We start from the raw sequence: 6,379 nt of genomic DNA, 5'->3' as shown, positions 1-6,379 counted from the left end.
GGAGTGAATCTGAACCCCCAGTGACTCTGTTTATCAAAATGGGGCATAGAATAAAAAAGATTTAAAAGCTACAAGGAAGAAAGAGCTTCAGGTCAAACAAATATTAATAGTGGAAAACAATGTTGAGGTTTAACAAGATGTAAAGGTAGCTAAAATATTTGACATCGTATTGATGGAAAGCAAAGACACTCGAAGAAATAAATGAACAAAGATTTAACTGTTAAAGATGGTAACTTGATCAGATGTATAAACAGACAGAACTTTTTTGTGATTATTAAATACCTGAAACAAGAATGTAGCAACCATGCAAATAATAGCATAAAACAAGGTGATATGGGACACACTAAAGGGATGCTCATTAAGTCCTCAGAACCAAGGCAGGACAACTGAAGTATCCCATGGGGACCCTGCAGGTAAAAATTTTCACTAGCTCCAGAGTAAGGAAGCCCTGGAGATTGGCTTCAGAAACTACCGTCTGTCTTTATCAAGTGCTATAAAAAAGTATGCCTAGTGAAGCATGTATACTTCTCATTACAGAATGTAGGTTCAATCAGTCTCAACAAAACCTTTATTTGTCTGCATAAAGTCAAAGAATTCCTCCAAGTGCTATTTTTAAAGATATGTGGACTGAGTGGATCTTACCTGATTCTTTCAATCTCAATTTTAGCACCAGAGGGGGAAAATGCATATAAACAGTAGCATTTACAGAATGTTGGCTTAACAGGGTTTAACGGATATTCCTGGGGTACTACCTCTTAGAGTGGACAGAAAGAAGCCAATGTATCATAAACTGTTTTAGAGCCTTACAATCCCTACATTTCCTAACTTTTCATCTAACTGTCTTTTCCATGAAATCCCTTGTTTTGATCTCAGTGGAAATGGATATCCTCTGTAATATATCCTGAAGCTTTTTGTGTCTATTCTGTATAAATTTATTAATTTCCTGCATCTTTTCCTCATGGGTTCCTAGCTTTCATTAATCATTTTTTTTATTCTTTTCTGGACTCTTTTCATACACAACTGTGGAGCCCAAAATTAGACTCATTGGTAAGTGCTTGACCACTGGCAAGTCTAATGAGACAATATTCTCATGACTCCTGCATGTGTGAGATTGACAATTAACAAAAAAGTGACATGGGATGTCAGGGAAAGTCTAATGTGCTATTTGACTCTTGGTTTAAAATAAGTATGTAAGCTGAAACTGTGTAATAACTATTGCAAACACCCATACTTCAAATTGCATGCCTAAGGTTCCAAATGATGATGATCACACACCACCATCACCAATATTACCACCATCTTTTTATTCTTGTCTAATTTCTATAAATATAAGAATTTAAGTTGGTTAGGAGAGCAGAAAGATAACACCAGCAATGACTAGGAACTTGAACATAATATACAGAAGCTAAGGCAGAGCATGTGCAGTGTAACCACAGAGGACTTGGCAACAGAGAAGAGCACCTAGTCTAGTTAAGGGAATGACTCTAGACTCAGACTTCTTAGTCTGAATTCTGACTCCATCACTTACCAGCTATTTGACATTTGGCAAGTTACTCTGTGTGGAGACTAAAGTCACTCCACCGTGGATGCTAATCTGCCATGTTCACTTCTGATTAACCTCAGTTCCTACAATGCCTCTAAGATTTCTACAATACTTTATTTACTATTCCTTGTGTAAGAGTGCATGCTTACTGCACATCCTGCACTTAGGTCAAAACAATCTTGACGGTATTACACAAATTACAGGCTATGATGTACATAGCACTCTTGACTTTTCCTGAAGCATGTCTACCCTTTTCTTGTAGTGTATAAGCTCTGGGTCCAGGGGCAACAGCACAGAGATATCTACCTGTCTTGCTGCAACTCAAGACCATGCTTCTGTCCATAGGTTCCCCAATAAATCATGTTTTACCCACAAACCAGATTTGTCTGCCTCATTCTTTGGCTTCTCTGCTTCTTCTACTTTTTGGGGTCACTTTGCATAAATGGCTTTTCACGAAAACACTCAGAACTTAGCCTCAAATTCCTGATCTACAAAATGAGGTTAATGATGGTATTTGCATTACAGAGTTTTACAACAACTAAATGAGTTAAACATTTGTAAATGTTTATCAAATCTGAAATATAGTTATGTTATATAATTATTTATATATTTATATTTTAAAAATAATTTTAAAAGATGTATTTATTACCTTGATTACAATAAGCATGTAAAAAGGATAATTTAGACCATCTTTGTTGTTGAATCACTGGGAGAAATCACAGATGATTATAAATTCTCCAATACATGTACAAATTTTTGACCAACATCATAGCCATGTCATTGGCACCAGGTTTGCAGTTAATGCAAATCAATTCACTATGCATGCTTGGCAGTTGGGGAAAATAGCAAATGCGTATGACAGAAAAAAAAACGACAAATTCACTGACCCAGGTCCTGTGAGCCAGCATTTCTCTCAGCAAGAAATAACATTAATTTCTCCATATTTTCATCAAAGTCTTTTAATTTCTACCACAAACTAAGAGCAAAGTTGAATATCCATAAGTATTTGAAATTTTAAGTTTTCCACAGTGTTATATTTTGCAGAGAGAATACAGGCTCATTCAATAATTTTACATGTGAATATTTGTACACAAGACACTTCTCACTGAAGCTCACTGATGATTATCCTTCCGATTAGTGGTATACACCAGAACCTGATAGCGTATTCATGAATTTGCTCTCAGTGCTCTGAACTGAAGCTGTCAATGTTTATTTACCTTAACATTTAAAGTTAAAATTTTATTTTCCATTTTATTTAAAAGTCATAGGAAGAGTGAAAGAGGCCAGACACAAATGAGTATATACTGTTTGATTCCATTTATTAATATATAAAATTCTAGAAAATGCAAAATAATCTGTAATGAGGAAAAGTGAGTCAGTGGTTGCCTGGGGCTGAGTATGGCGGGAGGAAGGACTGCAAATGGCCAGAAGGAAACTTTTGGAGGTGATGGAAATAATCTGCATCTTTATTGTGGTGATGGTTTCCCAGCATACCACTGTCAAAACTTACTAAATTGTACAATTTAAATAGACAGCTTATTATACATAAATTATACTTCAATAAAGTTGACTTGAATCATAAATAAAAGCCACAAGAAATGTTTAGAATCACACACAAAATATTACTGAAACCAATCAAGAGCTAGAAGGAAGGTTTCTAGCTAAAGACCAAGTTCAGTTCTATTCAACTATCTAAAATACAAAAATTTGATTTTTACCAGTACAAATTAAACTAAAACTAGCATCTTAAAAAGGGTCATAGAACCGGGATGTCATCTAAGACAAAATGAAAATTTGTGTTGTGATTAACCTGACACTGAGGGGAATAAAACAAAGAGATGTACGCAAGTTAGAGATGCCTGTCTCCTTACAGAAAATAAAATGGACTATTGCATACAGAGTTGTCAGGAATATTATAGTTACTGATGGCTCAACCTAAAAATTTTATGGAATTAGATGTCAAAACTCTTCCAAAACTCTAAATGGAACCAACATAAAGGGTACTTGCTGAGTATTTTCCTTGTACTTCATAAAATCCTCCATCCCACATCAGAATTTTAGAGTTCACTTTATAATTAATTATGCCTGCAGAATGTTGGCACATGTGAAAGGGTCATAGAGAAGCCTTTATGTCTCACATAAAACACCATCAGAGAATTACAACATGCTATCACACTCGTTACAATTTACTACAAGCCTGACAAAATAATCACATTCACTGGATTAAAACTAAATTATTTTCTTTATTTAACTAGTACAACCTTCTTCACAAACTTAAAGTTCACTTATAGCTATATTTCTTTATCCTCTTCCAATCCATTACTAAATCCCTCATGTACCAAATAGTTACAAGTTTAGTATCTTTCACTTGAAGTTTATTTCTCCCTCTGAACTATTCAAGGAAAAAAAGGCTAGCACAATCTAAGAGCAGCATAAAGGGTATGTGATAGGGTCCCCAGGAGTTTACCACTGCCATTCTTTCTTGCTGCCAACCAATGTCACACCACAGTGCACTGGGAATTTCTTTTGCAAGTCCAGCTCATTGCATAAACACATGATTTTAAGAGATGGTCTACTCCTCTTAGACTTGGGCTGTCTTTGGAGATGACACCCTTATGCTCAGGCATCGCTCCCCAAAGCTCTAGTCTGTGCTGCAGTGACAGAGTTTGTGATGGGCTTTCAGCATTAATGATGTTTCCTGTCAATGAAAGTTGTCACTTTTATTCACTGCAAAACTTTGTTTGGAGCCTAGAGGTATCAGCCTAGAATCTGTCTCAAGTTAATGTTATTCACTGCCCTTCTTTGCATCTGAGCCTTGTGCAGGACAGCTCTAGCCCAGGTTAACAGGTCTTCCTAGTTTCATATCTTGGGAAAAGGAGGCTGGGGTACTAATTTTTTCCTTTCCAGAAGGCCCAATGATTCAAAACTGTGACCCCAAAGCCTATTCAGAGATCATCAGGGATGTCATAACAAAATACCATAGATTGGATGGCTTAAACAATAGACATATATTTCTCAGAGTTCTGGAGGCTAGGAAGTCTTAGATCAAGGTGCCAGCAGATTTTGTTCCTAATGAGGGCTCTCTTCCTGGCTTGAAGATGGCTGCCTTCTCACTGTGTCCTCAGAGGCTAGAAAGAGCCCTAATGTCACTTCCTTTTATTATAAGGACACTAAAGTCATCATGAGAGCTCCCCTCTCATGACCTCATTGAAACCTAATTACCTTCCAAAGGTCTCATCCAAAGGTACACCATCACACTGGAGGTTAGAGCTTCAACGTATGAATGGGGGTGGGGGACAATTCAGTCCGTAGGTCCATCTTCTCTCCAAAGTCTTTGCATAGTAGGAATCTCAGGGCAATAATAGCCTTGGCAAGGACAAAAATTTTGTCAAAAAAATTGCCAAACCCTAATCACAAGAAAACGGTTATCCACTGTAACAAATTCTGTTGGTGTCTTATTTGCATCCTTTTCACAATCATCACTTCTGGACACACCTGCCTTTCTCCCAGCTGCAAACACTTTGCCTGGGGAAATTCTCTGGACGCTAGTGTGCACTCTACCCACACATTAGACAGGCCAGTAGTGCCAGGGAATTACCCTGCCCTGGGAACAGACTTCAGCAAATGCCAAATGAGGATAGTTGGATACATAACACATAACATATATACATATATAACACCGCTCCCTTGTCCTGCTAATTGGGGTACTAGAAGGGGTTCTACACTGTTTCCCAAAGTTCTCTGAATGATTGGGTTTTATTTGCCCACATTGATAATTTGCTTAATAACTCGCTTTTCTTGGCTTCCTTCCCATACTCTTTTCCACACTTCCCTGTAAATATTTTCTGAGATCATCTCCCAATAAACTCCTTGTACTCAAATCCTCTCAGGGTCTACTTCTGGGAGAGTGAAAACTAAGACAATCACATACTAGTTCCATGTCATCAAGAGGGCCAAGGCCAGAGAACAGTTAGAAAAGATGTCAGAGGCACAGTCTCAGAATATGCAGGTCACAGGTCACTTGGGGAAATAGCACAGAAACCAAAGCAGGGAAGTTTTAGAGAAGGAAAGCCAAGCAGGTGGTCAATAAGCTCTGGTCATAATTGAAAGTGTTAAGGAAATTGCAAAGCACAGAGGAGGCACTGGGGGAAAGAATTCATATATAAATGATATGAGCTGTTAGCACTATCCCCAGCTACCAGGCAAAAGGAATCCCTAGGGAAAAGTGAACAGGTTCCTTAATCCTGAATTTGTGCTTTTCAGGGCACCAGTAATGAGACACTTTCACAGCAGGAGGAACTACTGTGGCCATGTATATCAGAATTGCTTCTATATATTGCCAAAGTTTATTCTCTCATATTACCCAAGAAACCTTTGAAAATAAATCTTGTCTCTCCACTAAGATTATACACTTAAATATATTCTATATACTAAGCATAATCTAGGGCATTCAACAAAATTGAACCATATATATATGGATGGTTATATGGGTTATTTAATCCTCATAGCCATTTTGTAAGGTAGATAAGAAAAAACGTCTTTTCCACTTTTGGTATTATATATATAGTATCTGTGGGTTTGTGTGTGGGTGTGTTGAGTTACTATATATAAAGTGGGTCACTCAGAATCACTGGAATCACAGCAGAAGACTAGCAGTAAATTCTAGCCTAAGTTATAAATGCTAATATTCCCTCAATTGATACTGGCTTTCAGCAATTCCAGCTTCTGGACTCTGAAATATAGCTCCAGCTGAGAATAAAGGTAACACAAAGGTAACCATATTTTTAGAACTTGAAAATAGAGCCAGTTTCTCCCTCTTTTACTCCATTTTCTCCT

The sequence above is a fragment of the Propithecus coquereli genome, unplaced genomic scaffold (assembly GCF_000956105.1).
Source record: "Propithecus coquereli isolate 6110/MARCELLA unplaced genomic scaffold, Pcoq_1.0 Scaffold325, whole genome shotgun sequence".
In the NCBI taxonomy this organism is placed as follows: Eukaryota; Metazoa; Chordata; class Mammalia; order Primates; family Indriidae; genus Propithecus; species Propithecus coquereli.
The sequence above is the reverse complement of the archived record's forward strand: the minus strand, read 5'-3'. Positions refer to the sequence as shown.